Source organism: Bos taurus, chromosome 10, assembly GCF_002263795.3.
Source record: "Bos taurus isolate L1 Dominette 01449 registration number 42190680 breed Hereford chromosome 10, ARS-UCD2.0, whole genome shotgun sequence".
In the NCBI taxonomy this organism is placed as follows: domain Eukaryota; kingdom Metazoa; phylum Chordata; class Mammalia; order Artiodactyla; family Bovidae; genus Bos; species Bos taurus.
The window spans coordinates 29,289,181-29,309,022 of NC_037337.1; the positions used below are offsets into that span (position 1 = coordinate 29,289,181).

Consider the following 19,842-nt stretch of genomic DNA (forward strand, 5'->3'; position numbering starts at 1 on the left):
TGTATTTCAAACTGTCTCTCGGAAAATTAGTTACTCTTCATAGAAAGCTAGAGGACTTGGACCTCAGTTCTCAGAGGACTTAGCATCTACTATAGTCTCATTGGAAAAAGCCAAGCCTCTCAGGTTTCTAAATCCTTGAAAGTTGTCTGTCATTATTAAATTTTCAGGAAGGTGTCCACAGAGCAATCAAATACCATTGGGATGCTCAAGTTGTTCAAAGACAGCCCTGGAAGCTAGCAACTTTGGAGGTAGGGCGCTGAGCAGCCAATATCACCAACAGCTGGAAAGCACACTGTAACAACTCTGAGGCCTATGGGGCCAAACTGGACATTTTTATCCTTGCATTTATATATGTACATTTATATATGTTCCTTTTACATACATATTTTAAAGCCCTGAAAAAAATCTAAAGCCTGATTATTGAAATAAAATTCATGTATTTATTTTTCCTCTGGCAAATTCTCAAATGAAGTCCTGAGGATTTTCTCACATTACAGGGCCTTTTATATGTGTTTTATCAGAAAGATTGATATAGCTTTAAAATATTAATGAAAAATTGCTGTAGTCATATAATTCAGTATCTTATTTGCTATGCTTTATTACTCATGGTGGTCAATTGCTCAAGTGGTATTAATAAGGCCAGGGCTGTGGATTCAATTCCAGGAGGGCCAGTTAGTCTCACTCTATTTGCTGGTCAAAGACCTTGGTCCCTTTACTCTGGCCAAGAGCCTCATAAATCTTTGCTGGTTTATCCATAGGAAAGGCAGGTCCAAGCCTTGTGACTAACTAAGACCTACCATGCTTGGAGAGACAGAAGCTAAGAGGCCACACTTGATAGAGATAGCCGTCCCCATCGTACTAGAGATATATTAAACTCGACACAACATTGAATCCGTCTTCAACATCCATTTCAACCTCACTTCCCAACTACAGGAGTCATCCATCTACTGAAAATACATTTCTCCAGTTAATTGTGCTCATGACTTTGGCCTGAGTTGACTCAGATTCCACCTGGGGAAAGTATCAAAGGCAATGATGGAAAAACTGTAGAGGAGGGGCTGACCTCTGCTAGCTGCCACCTTTTCTGATCCAACACTACACATGTAAGTACTATTTATAAATTGACTGAAGATTTATTTAATTTTTCATTAACAAATAGAAAAAAACACATTTCTGTGCTTTTTCTCTAAGTATTTAAATTGTGAAGCTCTTTTACTGATGGGAGGGCAAGAAAGGATTGTCCCCATTTAAGCCCATGAACAGAAATAATTCCTAAAAAGGACACCTGCTTTTGATTTGGCCCTGATTGGAATGATGGCGTATAAACTTACAGATGTCTTTTTTTTTTTTAATTTAATGTTAAGCAGTGATTATCATTAGTTCCCAAAATGTTTTGCAATAAGTTACTCAGTTGATAACTTCCTTTGGTCCAAAGAATTGGCTGCTGCTGCTGCTAAGTCACATCAATCCTGTCCGACTGTGTGCGACCCCATAGACGGCAGCCCACCAGACTCCCCCGTCCCTGGGATTCTCCAGGCAAGAACACTGGAGTGGGTTGCCATTTCCTTCTCCAATGCATGAAAGTGAAAAGTGAAAGTGAAGTTGCTCAGTCGTGTCTGACTCTTCGAGACCCCATGGACTGTAGCCCACCAGACTCCTCCGTCCATGGGATTTTCCAGGCAAGAGTACTGGAGTGGAGTGCCATTGCCGTCTCCGCCAAAGAATTGGAAGTCATACCAAAAAGCCTTGACTTGAATTCCTTTTTTTCATTAGCAAGGGGACAGATGCAGAGAAATATTTATCTTCTTCTACTGATATCTGTTTTATCTCCTTTATAAAAGTCACAGACATCACAAATGCCTAACATAAACAAGATGTCATAGTTAAGAGACCTTCCTGCAGTTAACACATGAAAAATGTCTTTATTCTTTTTCTGACACCTTAAGATTGGAAGACTATATAATAAGGTTAAATCGCCACTTTAGTGAACCACTCAAAGAGGGGACAAAGGAGAGGGGGTTAAATGAATTTCAGCAGATATGAAAAGGCTTCCCAGGTAGCCTTTAAAAAAAAAAAAAAAAGCCTGCCAATAAAAGAGACACGGGTTCGATCCCTCAGTTGGGAAGATCCCCTGGAAAAGGAAACGGCAACTTGCTCCATGGGCAGAAGAGCCTGGAAAATCCCATGGGCAGAAGAGCCTGGTGGGCTGCTGCTGCTGCTGCTTCTAAGTCACTTCAGTCATGTCTGACTCTGTGCGACCCCATAGATGGCAGCCCACGAGGCTCCCCTGTCCCTGGGGTTCTCCAGGCAAGAACACTGGAGGCTACTAGTTAGCAACTAAACATCAGCAAAACAAATACAGATTTGGAGGCGAGCTGAGCACACCAGCAGAAGCCTGAAGGGTGGATCCTCGAACCCCCTGTCTCCTTGCAGCTGAGCTTCAGGGCATCTCCAGCTGGAACAGTTGTTAAAGCAATAGATTAACAATAGGACCATTGCTCATTTACATTTGCCTCCAGGAAAACCACGATTTAACCTTAAACTTGTACTCTGGCTAGTACACCGGACAAAGTTTACACTAAACAGATGAGAGTTTGAGTTCTATGACCCTGAGCAGGTGATTTAAGCTCTCAGAACCTATTTCATCTGGAAAATGGGAATGAAAAGACCTACTTCTCAAGGTTCCTTTAAGGATTAAATGACCTAGTGATTAGAAAATGCTTAGCAGAGTAAAAGTGCTCAGTAGGAAATCCTGAGATCTCTCTTGCAGATCCATCCCCTTCCTCTTCCTTTGTATTGGTTTCCAATGCCTGCCCTTCATATCTATTTGAGTGCCTCTTTAAAAATTGAAGTATAGTTGATTTACAATACTGTGCCAACATAGGGAACTGTATTCTACATCCTGTAATAAACCATAATGGAAAAGGATATCTTAAAAACAATGTATATAGGTCTGCCTCTGTCAAAGTTCCTTTCTCTTCTGATTTGTCATGAGGCCTCTCCCCACCAAGAAAGACACAATGCCTCTGATTTCAGGACCCAATTTCATGCCCCAATAAGCAAAACGTTCTGGGCCAATCTCATGTGTTGTGAGTTCATGGTGAAGGCCGACACTGCTTTTCGGTGCTTGTTTCCCACAGAGTTTTGTTCCGAGCTGTATTATGTCCACATCTTTAATGAGAAATGTATTCTGTTGCCATGGCTTATTGAAATTCATGGCTTCCTCTGGTAGGTGGAATTTTCCCTGCCCACCTCCATCGTCAGGTTTTGCCTAGGGCTTTATGAGACTGAGATCTCTGAAACTACACTTAATCAGATAAGTCTCAGTTACACTCAACTCAATGCCTTTGATTTCTAATTTCTGCATTTTAATTTTTCCTGCCTGCAGTTCAGTGGCACAGATTTATTGAAACTGTTGCCAGCAACAATTTGCTCTGACCCGCTACGGTTTTAAGAGTTGCTGCTGAAATAGGCAGGTACACAGTGGGAAGGAGATAAATGGAGTTTCGTGTCATTTATTTCAGGTGCCAGGGTAAGACCCACATTTCAGGAGGTAATAATGGAAGTAAACAACTTTTATTCTGGTTCTAAAGTAATGTTTCCATAACCAACTTCTGGGTTAATTTGTCTTTTCAGCCTGTGCTGAGCAGATCTCATTTCCAGTGTCTTTGAGCTGGTGAAATTTCCTTTACAATGATTAAGGAATTTATCAAAGCAAATCTTCTTGCTCTTTACAAGGATGCACAATTTTCCATTGGCATTCAGAGCTGCGGTGTCCTGGGACACGAGCTCGGCTTTTGAAATTTCTTCTCAATATGTCACTGCTGCTGACAAGTGTGGCAGATCGCTCCAAGACTCTGATAAGAGTTCGGAGACTGGCAGGGCTCCTGGTTGCCTCCTGTTGCTCTCATCTGAGATCAAAATAAAAGTCAGAGGTTTTAAACTCTACCTGCCTCATTCAACCTAGAGTTGAAGAGGAGATAAGCGTTCTAGCCCATTGAGTCCATAGACCAATAAAAATCTAGAGGAAATTGTCAGCAGTACCATGAAGTTGCCAGCTTTTCCTGTTGCTTTGTAAACACATTAAAAAATCCAGTTGCTAATGCCAGCTTATTAAAAAGCAGAGACATTAATTTGCCAACAAAGGTCCATCTAGTCAAAGCTAGGGTTTTTCCAGTAGTCACGTATGGATATAAGAATTGGACTATAAAGAAAGCTGAACACCGAAGAATTGATGCTTTTGAATTGTGGTATTGAAGACTCTTGAGAGTCCCTTGGACAGCAAAGAGATCCAACTAGTCCATCCTAAAGAAAATCAGTCCTGAATATTCACTGGAAGGACTGATGCTAGAGCTGAACCTGCAATACTTTGGCCACCTGATGCGAAGAGCTGACTCATTTGAAAAGACCCTGATGCTGGGAAAGATTGAAGGTGGGAGGAGAAGGGGGCCACAGAGGATGAGATGGCTGGATGGCATCACTGACTCAACGGACATGAGTTTGAGTAATCTCCAGGAGTTGGTGATGGACAGGGAAGCCTGGCGTGCTGCAGTCCATGGGGTTGCAGAGTCAGACATGACTGAGTGACTGAATTGAACTGAACTGAATGCCTAGACCATTGTTTTATAAAATAAAGAACATTTTAGCATAACAGTAGAAATGACAAATCTTAGAATTAAAAATAAATTTTACTTTATAAACAACTCACTACATAATTTCTTTCTTCCTATCTTTCTATCTTCCTCCCTCTCTCTCCCCTCCCCCATCTACCCTCCTTTGCTGCAAAGGAGATGCAAACATCATTAGAGACAAATTCTGGTCTGAGAATCAACCTCCTTATTCTCTGATTGGGAAAACGGAGCCTCTCTGAGGTTTAATTGAACTGATGAAAGCTGGAGCTGCACCCAGACCTTCTGGCTCCTTGTCTGGTATTTATTTTCCAGTTTTCTTTGTAATGAAATTCAGGGTAATGTCCCAGAGGTACAGCCTGATCCTGGAGTGTCTTCCTAATCATCAAATACAATTATTTTGCCTTCTCTTAAGTTGTAATATTAAGTGAATTGACTATGGTCTAATTCTTTAGAAATAAAAAATACCTGTTTGGGAATTCTCTAGTGGCTAACTGGAGTCCTTGTTCCCAAAGGAATGATTTCCTAGTCTTTAAAACCAGTAACAACAAAATAAACCCAGAAAGTTAAGATTGAGGTCAGTCTTAAAGATTATTAACACTTATACATTAAAACAGTATGTTGAAGTGGCTTGGGGATAGGGTGGTTCCAGAACAGCCTTCATAAAAGTGGAGGATTGATTTACTAAATTACATGACCAAATTGATTGTGTGAAAGTCATTTTCCATGACCTTCCTCCTATTAGTGTCTACCTCAATATTTTAGTCTCTGACGTCCAACGTTGAGAGCGACATCCCAAGCATGGCATTTTAATTTTAGTTCTTGTTCTCCTCTTTGACCATTGAATTATTTAGCCCTGTCGATGAGTTACTATTTCTTGGAACTAACGCTATTCCTTCCTTACCCTTAGGGTCCATCCTTGAGGAGCACTACCCTGGCACTCCTATGTCTCCACCTTCTTTGATGACTTCTCTTCCTCATCAGGAATGGGCATTCCCCAATATTCCATCTTTGACGCTCCTTCATCCTCTATAAAATCCAAGCCTATCCTTTCTTATAACTTTAGCTACCACCACTTCTAAGCCCAAATCTTTATTACCAGTTCTTCCAAGTCCCAAACTCATTTTGTTTAACCTCATGCTGAACGTTTCCAACTGTGTGTATCACCGTTTCTTCAAACACAACGTGACTAAAGCAGAATTCATATCATAAGTAAGAGCCCTCCCCATGAACTCTCCTTTTCCACACCAGCTGTCTTCTTTTTCCTCCCAGTGTCTACATCTCTGTTATTGGTACCACCATCCTTGAAAGAACAATTTCTAGAATCAAGCCCTTATTCCTCCAGTGACATGGACAAGGGAACCAGCAGAAATAATAAATACCACTCAGTCAAGATATCAATACACTCTGCTTCTCCCTGTTGTACTGCCCTGCCCTTACTGTCTGTAAGAAATAAAAAGTACGGGGAGGGATAAATTAGGGATTTAGGACTAACAGATACACACTAATATATAAAAAATAGATAACCAACAAGGACCTAGTATATACACAGGGAACTATACTCAATATTCTGTAATAACCTATAAAAGAAAAGAATCTGAAAACAAATAGATATATGTATATCGGAATCACTTTGATGTACACCTGAAACTAACACAACATTGTAAATCTGCAATTTTTGAAGTCTTCATTTTTTAAAAAAATTTAAGAAAGGATTTTTAAGTATTTTTTTAAAAAAAAACTTCAATTTTTAAAAATATAATGCCCCCCAAAGAATCACCATCAAACTAGAGACCAAGGTCATCTAGACTTAAAATATTTAAAAGCAAAGACAAGATTCAGAAGTTAATGAGAGAAAATGAGCTTGGCCAAAAGACTTCTGGAGAAAACTGTGATTCTTCTCGAATAGGTGTGGTATCTACCTGGATCAGCAAATTTCAAGGTCTCTTCACTCTGGAACCCTATGCTTTGAATCCTGGTATCAACATATATTAACTTTGTGAATTTGGGTAAGACACCCGGCTCTTCCTTGCTTCAATTTCAAAATTAAAAATTGTTAATAGGATGGTTGAAAAATTAAAAGTGGTCACTATCTGTAAAGCTTTTAGAACAGTGACTGGTAATGAACAGACACTGTGTTCAAGTCTGGTTTCCCAGAAGTAGACCTGAGACATGGATTTAGGAGTTGATCCCAGGAAATACCTGTAAGTGATGAAGGGAAGGGAAGGGAAGAAGCAGGTAAGGGAAGAAAGCCAGTAAGGGGTAAGTTATCAAGTCAGTTTCCCTGTGAGAAAGTGGACACTTAATCTCACTGGGGAACTCTAGGGGTCAGTAAGGAACACCCACCTCAGAGTCACCCCCAGAAGGACAAGGAGGCTGAGGTATTTATATACTAACTCCGGTCAGTCAGTGTTGAAGCCTACTCCCAGGGAAGTGAATTCTCTGGCACTTTCACCAGCTCTGGCTGCCATAGAAAGCCCTCAGGCAGTTGGAAACTGGGCTGGCAAGTCCCCTACAATAGTAGGGCCCAAGGAGATACATGGGGACATTGTCTACCAGTATGCTCAATAAATACACATCTTCATCATCACTGTGGAAGTCCAAAGGCAAACAGATGAAAGCCAGGCTCTCCTGGCTGAGAGGAGAGAGTGGGGGTGATGAGCCCAAGGTTTGCATGGGGAACCCGGTTCTCTGCACAGAATCTTAGAGATCTACAGAGCAGTTTGAGAAGCACAGTTCATGGTGGCTGCTCCTGGGATCCTTTCCATCCTTAAGGAAATGCAGCTTAGTTCCTGAGACAAACTATAAACATAGTATTGTAAGGTAAGCAGCAATGGAAATTAGGACTTGCTCAGTGTCCAGCAAGTGGAGTAGAAGTTGTTTGAAAGGCTGAGATTGTCATGAACTGGGGCTATCAGAATGGACGCTAGGGAGTAAATAGGATGAAACTCAGCCCTATATGCCGACTGTCTTCCCAAGGTGGTGCAGTGGTAAAGAATCCACCTGCCAGTGCAGGAGACACATTTTCGATCCCTGGGTCGAGGAGATCCCCTGGAGGAGGAAATGGCAACCCACTTCAGTATTCTTGCCTGGAAAATTCCATAGGCTGAGAAGGCTGGCAGGCTACAGCCCATGGGGTCGCAGAGTCAGACACGACTTAGTGACTGAACAACAACATGACGATTAGTTGTCAGTTACAAGAACAAAGGCAGAGTAGAGTTTACAAGAGGTAGCAATACACTGATTGGGCCCAAGTGTTTTCTAGATGCTAGTTATCGCCCAAGAGTGTCCTAGATGCTAGGTATCAATGCCGAAAGCCTAGGGGCTGGGACTTGCTGCTTTGGAAGGTCTGTCAGTTACCCTGGAATATGCAATGTGATTTATGCTAGCTGTGTTGCCATTCTCCCTAAACCAGCACTCCTAAAGGCAGATCCAGCTTTCAGTCTCTCTCTCCACCCCTGCACAGATTTTCCATCTTAAACATTACCTTTCATATCATAATAACTATCAACAACTCTTTGAGGTAGGCATTTTTATTACCACTTTACAGATGAGGAGATTAAGAGTGGAGGTTAAGGAATATCTCTAAAGTTAAATTTGAATTTGCACCATAGTCTATCTCATTTCAAACCCACACCAAATCACTATACTTGATGCCTTCATTTCAAGCAAAGAGGAGACAAAGAACTCTTTTAATTACTTGAAATTTGGAATAGTCACATTAGATCCTGCAGACTGATTTAAAGCACTTATATTGATAGTTTTTTTCTTCTGAGTATCAGCACTGTTATGGGGACTGCTTCTAAGGCTCCTTCTATCCCAGCAGCTGCTGCAAGCTTAGAGAAAACAAATTGGAAAGGGACAAAAGAGAATAGATTGAGATCCATTTGAGTGACAGCTTCCTTGCCTTGGTCAACAGATGGTGCATTTATGGCATTCTTGGATCTCTAGGAGAAGAAGAATTCCTTGAGATCTGAGTTCAGCCCCATTTCTGCAAAAATTGCAGGGCTCATTCAGCTAGTACTTAACATTCCATCTGTTACCTTTTGGCAGTTTTTTTTTTTTTTTTAATCAAAGGTATTCATTACCTGAAGCCTCCTTTCACTGTAACAGATGTGTTAAAGATATCATCATTCAGATATTCATTCATTCATTCATTTCTGATGACAGCTTAGGAAAGTAAAGAGAGTAAAATATTATTCTTTATTTACAGGTAAGGAGAGATGGCCAATAACGATCCTTTAATTTGGCCTTTCCCTCTTGCAGACACTCCCCTGCCCACCCCCCCACACCCCCACCCACCTCCTCCCATTTTAGCATCCCCAGAGAAAATACTCTGCAAGCGTCTGGAGTAGATCACAGGAAAGGCAGATGCAGGCTCTTCACAGAGTTCCGGTTAAGTGATGGCTTGCCAATCCCTGAGGCCAGAGGTCTTCTCCAATTTTTTTAATCAGATAAATCCATAACTGGGTGCTGGAAATCCTTGGGTAAAATCATACCAGGATGAAAGGGAACAGATACAAAAGGATCACTTTAGAAGTCATTTTCCAAATACTTCAGAAAGGTTTTAGGATATTCTGGGCTCCTTGAGGCACTAGGCTCTCTGGGACCACCTGTGTATGTGGACATGCCATTCCAAATTTAGAATCACATGAAGCTAGCACGAGCTTGGGAAGTTAATGTTGAAAATGTAAGTCTAACTCCCTAAGGAGCAGCGGTTAGTCTTAATTATCTGGAGGTGACTGTGTGTTTCTCTGGAGGGATATACACAATGATCCTTCCCTAAACTTTTAACGGTGCTGATGATAATAATCGTAATAGCCACTGTAGAGGTAGTAAGCTCTGTGTTACTTTTGACTGTGTGCCAGGCACTATTTGGTTTCTATATGTATTAAATCATTTAGTCCTACAATAGTCTTATATAGTCAGTATTATTATTATTGTCCACATTTTACAATTGAGTTAGCTAAGGCACAGAATTAAAGTTACTTGCCCAAGGTCACATAGTAAATCAGTGGTGAGATTTAAATACAGGCAGCTTGTATCGTTATCTATTGCTGTATTACAAGTGACTCCAAAACTTAGTGACTTAAAACAGTATGTATTATCTCATACTTTACATAGTCCTACCCACTCTCAGAGTGTATAATATTAATACAAAAGTTGTCAATACCAGGGAGCAGGATCATTGAGGGCATGATGCATTCCACACGGTCTGAGTTGAGAGCCTAAGGCACTGATCAAGAGAGGAAAAGGACAAGTTTTCTTTATGGTCAAATTCAGAAGAACCAAACCTGTGTCAACAAAGGGCATAGAGATGGAATGTCTTAGCCTGAGACCAGCTAAAGTTTATAATTTTCAGATCACTTACGCTTTGGGAATTATGTTTCCCTACCTTGCAAACTTTGCCATTTAGCTCCAAGGACAAGGAAAAGGAAAAGCTGGGGATAATTACTTCTCTAATTCCAACCGTAAAGTTAGTGATAAGAGAAATTAACCTGAGGAACAATCCCTCTTCCCTCTTTTTGTCTTCCTGTCCTTTGTCTTTCCCGCTCTGATTTTGGGTCTCTCTGGCAATTTCTCTGTCTCTCATCCATTCCCCTCCCACCTGACCAGCTTTCTCTTCCTAGTCTCTCCTGAGGTATCAGTTCAGTTCAGTTCAGTCACTCAGTTGTGTCCGACTCTTTGCGACCCCATGAATCGCAGCACACCAGGCCTCCCTGTCCATCACCAACTCCCAGAGTTCACTCAGACTCACGTCCATCGAGTCAGTGATGCCATCCAGCCATCTCATCCTCTGTCGTCCCCTTTTCCACCTGCCCCCAATCCCTCCCAGCATCAGAGTCTTTTCCAATGAGTCAACTCTTTGCATGAGGTGGCCAAAGTACTGGAGTTTCAGCTTTAGCATCATTCCTTCCAAAGAAATCTCAGGGCTGATCTCTTTCAGAATGGACTGGTTGGATCTCCTTGCAGTCCAAGGGACTCTCAAGAGTCTTCTCCAACACCACAGTTCAAAAGCATCAATTCTTCAGTGCTCAGCCTTCTTCACAGTCCAACTCTCATATCCATACATGACCACAGGAAAAAACCATACCCTTGACTAGACGGACCTTTGTTGGCAAAGTAATGTCTCTGCTTTTCAATATGCTATCTAGGTTGGGCATAACTTTCCTTCCAAGGAGTAAGCATCTTTTAATTTCATAGCTGCAGTCACCATCTGCAGTGATTTTGGAGCCCCCAAAAATAAAGTCTGACACTGTTTCCACTGTTTCCCCATCTATTTATGTATATATTAATCTTTTATCCTTTTTTCTCCCTAGGTTGTTTTTAAGTTTTAATTTATAAAAAGGTTTTAGGAAGGAAGAAGTCAAGATGAAACAAATTCACCAGAAGGTGGTAGGGTGGTCATTTTTATGTCAGTGTGGCTAGACCATGGGACCCAGTTGTTCATTCAAACACCCATCTGTTGGTGCTGTAAAGATACTTTGTGGTGTGATTAAGATCTATAGTCCATTGATTTTATGTAAAGGAGATTATCTTGAATAATATGAGTGGAACTGGTCTAAACTGTTGAAACTGAAGTTTCCTGGAAGAAGAAATTTTGCCTGTAGATTGCAACGTTAGCTCCTGCCTGAGAGTTTCCAGATTTCTTGTCCTAATAGCTTGCCCTGCAGATTTAGAACTTGCCTAGTTCCCACAATCACCTAAATCAATTTCTTTTCATATACATATCCCCTGGAGGAGGAAGTGGCAACCCACTCCAGTATTGTTGCCTGGGAAATCCCATGGACAGAGGAGCCTGGCAGGCTATAGCCCATGGGGTCACAAAGGAGTCAGACAGGACTTAGTGACTAAACAACAGCAAAACAATAAATACAATGTAAATTGAAAATATCTTAAGTCAAAAATGCATTTACTACACCCAACCTACCTAACATCATAGCTTAGCCTAAGCCTGCTTTAAACATGCTCAAAATACTTACATTAGCTTCCAGTTGGGCAAAATCATCAAACAAAAAGCCTCTCTCATAATAAAATGTTGAATATCTCATGTGATTTATTGAATATTGTACTGAAAGTGGAAAACTGAGTGGCTGAAGGGTACAGAACGGTTGTAAGTGCATCAGCTGCTTATCCTACTGATCATGTGGCTGACCGAGAGCTGCCCTTGCCCAGCATCACAAGAGAGTATCGTACTAGCCTGGGAAAAGATCAAAATATGAAGTATGATTTCTACTGCACCACTGTAAAGTCAAAAATCATAGTCAAACTGTCATAAGTTGGGGACTGTCTGTATCCATATATGAGTATGCAGGCATGCATGTTTATGACCCCATGACTGTAGCCCACCAGGCTCCTCTGTCCATGGAATTATAGATATATAGATAAACACACAGCTTGCTGATTCTACTTCTCTGGTAGCACCCAGAATGACACAGGTGGGAATGTCCAAGAGTTCTGAAAGCAGTGGTTGGGAGAGGCAGGCTCACATGCATCTTAAAACAGGAGTTGATTAATGTAAAGAGATGAATTGTTAGTGATACTTTTATTTTGCGATGAAAATTCTGGATGTCCCTCAAGTTATGCATGCTGGCCATCTCCCCTCTGGTCTGAATTAGTCCTTGGTAACACCATCTTCAGACTTTTTTCAGTCACTCTTCCCTATCCCATCAAAGCTTTACTTGTCATGTTTTCTGTTCTCTCAGGGACCTCATTGCCAATACATCGTTCTATTATTCTGTTTTATTCACATTTACATTCCTAGCTCTGAGCATTGCAATTTATGCCATTTTGTACAGGTTTACCTGAAGACCGATTGGTAAGTTTACATTTAAATAAGAGCATCCAGTGTCTTAACCCAGTGATAAGACAAATGGTCAGGTTCATGTACCATGAGGGGCAGTGAAAGAGAATACCTTGGGGCAGGAGCTCCTCCTCACGCTCCTCAAATCCTATTACTCAGCCACCTAATCAACTACCCGTATTCATACACATTCCTGTGCCCTTTCCCATACATGGTCACAGACTGATATTAAACCATGCAAAATGGTTAAAGATCCACATAAAGATCAGTCATCTCAAAGTGTGGTCTCAAGATCCCAACAGGTCCCCAACATACTCTCAAGGGGTCTGCTAGGTCGTCCATGTCCACCTGTATTTCTGTGCGATACTATATATTCTTCATCCACTTCAACCAAACCAGCATATTAGAACATATTAGAAATGAAAAGGCAGATTTAAGAGTCATGTTCTCTTTTACTGTCATCCATGAAAGAGATTTGAAAAAATGTATCATTGTGGTCTTTTTCTCACTAGTTTTTTCAGGAAAAAATATTTTACATAAAATGTTACACACAATGAGTTTATTATTATTTTAAATGAGTTAATACATGCCTATTTTTAGAAATTTGATCTGTTTTAATTTCTAATATGAGAAATATCATTAGCTATAACCCATATAAACAAAAGCTCTTTGTGTTCTCAGTAATTTTGAAGAGAGTAAAGAGTTCTAAAACCAAATGCTTGAGAAACTGTGGTTATACATCACTGATTATGTTTCTGTTGGACTGAGAAGCACAGTGTACCCCGGGGGTGTGGGTGTGGGTGTGGGGGTTGACTGGCCAGCCTCAGGAATTGGAAGCAATTTAGAGTGACAAGGAGCCTCAAGCCTGTTCCTCTCCTTAATGGTCAAATCCACATCAGAGGCTGTGTTTTGTATTCCTTCTTTGTCTTCTACAGAGCCTAGAAGGACCATGAGTACACAATATACACTGTATAAAATGCATTGACTGATGTCTGTTGATCTTCAATTGTGCAGAATGTATTAGTCTAAAGTAAGGAGGTCTCTGTCATGCAGCTCAAGAAACTTAATATCAGTCTCAAAAGCTACAACATGAACAGTTTTGTACCATTGTAAAGTCGAAAAATCATAAGCCAAGTCATCATAAGTTGGGGGCCATCAGCATCCATATATGTGTATAGATGTATAGATAAATGCAGAACTCATTGATTCTATTTCTCCGGTGGAACCTTGAATGACACTTGTGGGAATCTCTGCCCCTTACCCCACCACACACACACACACACACACACACACATACAGCCTAGAGCCTGAAGCCTTTTCTCAGTACATGGATGGAGTCACTAGGTCGAGGAGATTTTGAAGTTTTCCTTTGTTTCAAGAAACTAGCAGGCCAGGACACCAATATTTACAGCCTGGATCTTAGATCAACTACAGATTAGAGACTGGTGATATATAACCCGGGGTATACTGACTGTATACATGTCTATCTTGTACAGTTTTTAAGTCCAGACTAAAGTACAGTTACAAGTGCTGAATCAAAGCTCATCCTACTCGCTGTGAGATCTTAAGCAAATTTCTTACACTCTACCAACCTCAGTGTCCCTATCTGTAAAATCGGAATACTAGTAATACAAGTTGAAAAGGTTGTGGTGAATATTAAATGATATAATGTATGCCAAATGTTCAGCAAAGGGCCTGGCGCCACGAAACACCTGGAAAAAAATGTGAAATACTATTGCTCTTATACGCCTGACACTTTTTTGTGTTAGGCAGAATAGAGGGGCCAGAAAATAAAGTTTCTGCTCCTACTTGATCGTTAATGTTTAATATTCGAAGCACTAGAGAGACCCATTGTTTCCCACAGTGCTTGCTGTGGATGAGGAAGGAAAACACAGATTTGTCTTGCTTCTTTCTTCATTCTCATCAAAAGCCCGGAAATGCAGGACAACCACTGGGGCATTAAAGACACAGTGCTTCCACTTTGACCTTCTGCTGTGTGTGAGTTTGGGACAATCCCCTTCAATCCAACAAGATCCTGTTTGAGTTGGAACAGGAGCTTCTCTTGCTGGAGGGAAAGGGCACGGTTCTGACCGGGCAGCGTGTTTGTTTGCCAAGGATCTTTGGGCTGCTGGTTAACTGTCAGCACAGAGTTGGTTTTCATGTCTGGAGCCAGGAAAACATATTCCTAAATGCCCACATATTTGCAGTGTGACACACGTCTTGGAAGCCCATCACACAGATTGCAGCAGTCACCTGATTTGTTTCCCAGGAAAGACTGTCTTCATGAGATATTATTAGAGATGAACGCTATGAGCGATGTGCACCGAGGACAGGGCGGCAGCCACCTAACTTCAAAGTCTTCTCTCCTCCCCAGGCCCCTGTAGGCTGAGCCCTGTCATCAGCCTGCCCCCAAAAAGATCTTTCAGCAGCAAGGGGACTGTGACTCGCCTGGTATCTGCATTTGAGAATCAAAGGGCCAATTTCAGGTAATGATCTGCTGTTTGTCTGGAGACAGGTTTGGGGACTGCTCTCCTGTTCTGCTGAAGGAATGGCAAGCAGAATGATCTCACACCAAACGGCTGGTTCTGGTGTGAGTTTAAAGTAAAACTGAAGAAAACAACGAACACCCACCACTTCACCAAGGCACCCAAAGAGGCAAGTTAATGCAGAGGGTTGGAATGAAAGAGTGCTGAACGTGAAATCAACTGACTCGTTTGTTTCAGAAAAGGGCGCTGAAATAACAACGAAGCTAGAGAGTTGTAACACCAAGTAATGTCTGAAAAGAAGCTAAAAAGAATGCATATTGTTTAATAGGAAGAGCGAAAAACCGAGGAAAGATAAAACAAAACTTTCTGCGTTTAACAAGCTGTTTCCATCACTACTGGACAAAGGAGGAAAATGTGGATTAGAATTAGTGTTAAGTCACCAGAACTTTGTTGCTGTAGTAACAGGGGAGAAAATAGAACAAATGCTTCAGTGCATCATTAAAGCAGGAGGGGTACCTACATGTTAGGAGTGGCTCGAAACCATCTTTCAATTTTAGGCTGCTGCTGCTGTCAAGTCGCTTCAGTCGTGTCCAACTCTGTGCGACCCCATAGACGGCAGCCCACCAGGCTCCCCCGTCCCTGGGATTCTCAAGGCAAGAACACTGGAGTGGGTTGCCATTTCCTTCTCCAATGTAGGAAAGTGAAAAGTGAAAGTGAAGTCGCTCAGTTGTGCCCGACTCTTCATGACCCCATGGACTGCAGCCCACCAGGCTCCTCCGTCCATGGGATTTTCCAGGCAAGAGTACTGGAGTGGGTTGCCATTGCCTTCTCCATCAATTTTAGGCAGTGAGTTGCAAATACTATAGTGCGTTATTTTCTATCTAATCTTTTCTTCTTCTTCTTCTTTTTTTTTTTTTTGGTCACATGGCATGGGGGATCTTAGCTCCCCACTCAGGGATTGAACCCACACACCCTGCAGTGGGAGCATGGTGTCCTAACCACTGGACCACCAGGGAAGACCTCCACATGAACTTTGACCTAAAGAAACTTTTGTTATTGCAGTAACAATGAGGCAATGGCAGGGTTTAAAAATAACCAAGACAAGACATTAAAATATCAAGTAGCAAATAGTAAGTGTGTCCTTAATAAATGAACAGGTTTTTAGAAACAAGGAAGTATGAAGAGGGGGAGATGGAAGACTGCAAGCATGTGTATGCTTAATTTTCCAAACGTGTGTTCTTGTTGAGGATATTCTCCCTCAACGATTGGAGGCTCCCTCCAGATCCAGCTCATTCATCTCCAATATCTATCCACTGAAGCTGAAGCTCCAATACTTTGGCCGCTTGATGCAAAGAGCCAATTCACTGGAAAAGACCGTGATGCTGGGGAAAATTGAGGGCAGGAGGAGGAGGGGAAGTAGGAGGATGAGATAGATCGCATCATTGAATCAATGGATATGAATTTGAGCAAGTTCTGAGAAATAGTAAAAGACAGAGAAGCCTGGCGTGCTGCAGTTTACGGGGTCGCAAAGAGTTGGACACTGACAGCGAATAAACAGCAACAACCAATTCTGATCCATCCATTACCCTTCCTGAGATCTGAGCATCCCCATAATTAGGTTAGATCGCCCTCTGGTGGTAAGGAGCTAATCTTATCCTCTGCCTTCCCTCTGATGAGTTCAACATTTTGGTAAACAGCGTTTTCATATGAAGAAAATACAAACTCACAATTTTTACAGAATAAAGAAACCATAAAATATAAACTACTTATAGTTTCTTTTAAATTTCTTGTAAATAATTCAGGAAGCAATTTGGGATATTGAAGAACCTGAGTAATAATTATTCGACTATTTTATAAAAAGGGGAGGGGTATCATTAATAGGGATTCTTTGTTACTGAGATTGATAGGAAGCCTGGAAAATAAGCTTTCACTGTTGATGGCAAATAAAACACTCTGATTTATAAGTAGATGTTTTCAGCCAAAACAGCCTTCACAAACCTACTTGAAATGAACCTGAAGGCCAACAATTACTGAAAATAACTAGGTGATAAGGGGGAAAAAAGGTAATAATTGAATTTCAACCATCGTCTAAGCAGATAGGATTAATAATTAATAAACAGACAGGATTCTTGCTCTGATACTGTCACTGTCTGGTTCTGTGTTCTTGGATTTCACTAGATACTCTGATGATATTCAAATAAATTTTCTCGGGCTTCCTTGGTGGCTCAGTGGTAGAGAATCCACTTTCCAATACAGGAGACTCAGGTTCCATCCCTGATCCAGGAAGATTCCACTTGCCATAAAGTACCTAAGCCAGTGCACCACAACCATCGCACCTGTGCTCTAGAGCCTAGGAACAATACCTATTAAGCCCATGAGCCGCAACTACTGAAGCCCTGCAACCTACGGCCCATGCTCTGCAATAAATAGGAAAAGCCACCGCAATGAGAAGCCCATGGCCTGCAACTAGAGAAGAGCCTGTGTAGCAATGAAGACCCAGCACAGCCATAAATAAAGAAATAATTTTTTTTTAATTTCCTCTTTTTTCTTTAAGTGTTTCCAGTATTACTTGCAACCTAAATATTAACCAAAGTAACATTAACTCAGTATTCTCCAGAAAGCTGCAATCAGCATTGACCAATAATATGTGTACACACATTAGGGAGATAATTAAAAACAATGAATACATGAAGAAGGTTTCCTCTGATTATTTAAAAGGCAGTGGAAAATATGGCAGAAATGAACATCAAAGTGGACATTTTATGGACACAACTGCAGGGAGAGGGCCTGACATTTAATTTCAAATTCAAATTTTAAAGGAAGAGTCTATAAATGAGCTTTGGGCAAGGGTTCATCCAGGTCCACATAACCATGACTGCAAGCAGGGTGAGTAGGATAGGGTTGGGGGTTGGGGCAGGTAACTCAGCAGATGTCCACTGCAAGGATAAAATTCATATCGTCTAAAATAAGTGAATGATCTCTAGATTTGACCCCAATAAGTACAAGTTTACGCTGCTGCTACTTTTGTTGATAATTAACAAGGAAGTGGATATTTTTTATTTATCTCATTGACTTTAGGTAGTAGAACTAAAGTTATATTATTCACTTAATATATTCTACCTCATGCTACAAAAAAGTTTTATGTCTCTGTTAAGATTTCTTACAAGGAATATAATAGTAAAAAAAAAACTAATCTCTTAGATAAGAATGCATCTGAGCCTTAATGTCTGCTGTGAAAAGTGGAAGTCATTCAGTCGTGTCCGACTCTTTGCAACCCCATGCACTATACAGTCCATGGAATTCTCCAGGCAAGAACACTGGAGTGGGTAGCCGTTCCCTTCTCCAGGGATCTTCCCAACCCAGGAATCGAACCCAGGTCTCCTGCATTGCAGGCAGATTCTTTACCAGTTAAGCCACCACAGAAGCCCTAAATGTCTGCTATAAAATTCCATAATTTGAAAAAAAAAAAAAAGTCAAATTTTAATAGAAGGATTTGAGACAAGATCAAAGATCATTGGTGAAGTACTTTTTTAGTATGATTTTTGTCTAACATTTTTATGTTTCCAGTGTTTTTAGATTCATACACTAGCTATTTCCTCTAACACTGCAGGCAGAAGGATTATTAGTTAATGTCCACTTCATTAATTAGAGAAAAAAAAATGAGGGCCTTCTCAAGATCACAGAAAAACTCCTAGAGAAGTTCACGGGTTCTTGTTTGATCCTTTCATCAATTCATCCAGTCATTTGCCAACAGATACCTATTGAGTAAATCTGTTTGTAATGTGTGTATCCTTCTAAGTGTAGAAAATGTGAATAAGATAAAATATCCGTATATGCAAGGAGTCTAGAATACAGTAGGACCAATCAGGCAACTAGAAAATAGGCTGAAATGGGTGCTTTATAAGTTCGTGGAATCAGAATTGCAGAAGCTAAAGAGACCTTAGAAATTATGTAGCCTGACTTCTCTCATAGGGTATACACTCTATAGAATATTTGGTGTGTGTGCATGCTAAGTTGCTTCCATCGTGTCCAACTCTTTGCAATCATGTGGATGGTAGCCCACCAAGCTCCTCTGTCCATGGGACTGTCCAAGCAAGAATACTAGAGTGGGTTGCCATGCCCTCCTCCAGGGGATCTTCCTGACCCAGGGATCAAACTCACATTGTTTATGTCTCCTGCATTGGCAGGCAGGTTCTTTACCACTAGTGCCACCTGGGAAGCCAAGAATATTTGGTATCCAGGATCAACTAAAGCCCTAGAAATTGCTGTTCCAGCCACCATCCTGGCCAAGGGAACTATACTGTGCAGTGGGAAGGGAGGGCTAGTTAAGGAAAGGTCTCTTACATTTGCTGGGTCTCTGGAACAGAATCTGGGCATGCGGACAGAGGAGTGAACCAGGCTGGCCCTTGTCCTAAGTTTGGGGGCCCAGGCTAAGGAGAAAATGGAAAAAGGAGTCCTGAATGAGGGCAGGCCAGAAAGCAAGGGAAAAATAGAAATTTAACAGCTAAGGAGCAAATCAAGATAAAAACCAAGATCCATAGTAAAATGGTTTTGAGCAGAAACAGGCAAGGTTGCAACACAGGTTAAAGAGGTGGTATCCAGAATGAAAACTTGGAGCAATTTTAGGTCTTCCAGGAATGAGCCCAGAGAACAAGAGAAAGCTATGAAGAAGACCAAGACTGTTCCAGCACTTTCACTTATTATTTCCTATTTGCTATGGCCTGGGCTAAGCACTAGGTAGAAAATATGAAGACGATCTAATCCAAATCTCGGAGTTCTCACAGCCTCCTTTTGGGCAATGGTCAAAGGCCATCTAATATGATCAGTACGATGATGGAGGAGCCATAGGAGCCATAGAAGAGGAACAAGACGTCTGAAGGAGGTGGCTGTCTGAGTCTTACAATATGAGAAAGACTCGAGTAGA

At 41.2% G+C, this 19,842-nt stretch overlaps 1 long non-coding RNA gene across 1 annotated transcript; it reads left to right on the forward strand.

The window, feature by feature from the left end:
* Positions 1-769: 769 nt before the first annotated feature.
* Positions 770-6,655, forward strand: LOC104973108 (uncharacterized). Its single transcript, XR_001501145.3, has 3 exons — positions 770-1,103; positions 4,788-4,928; positions 5,539-6,655. It is a non-coding gene; the product is annotated as an uncharacterized lncRNA (long non-coding RNA).
* Positions 6,656-19,842: the final 13,187 nt, after the last annotated feature.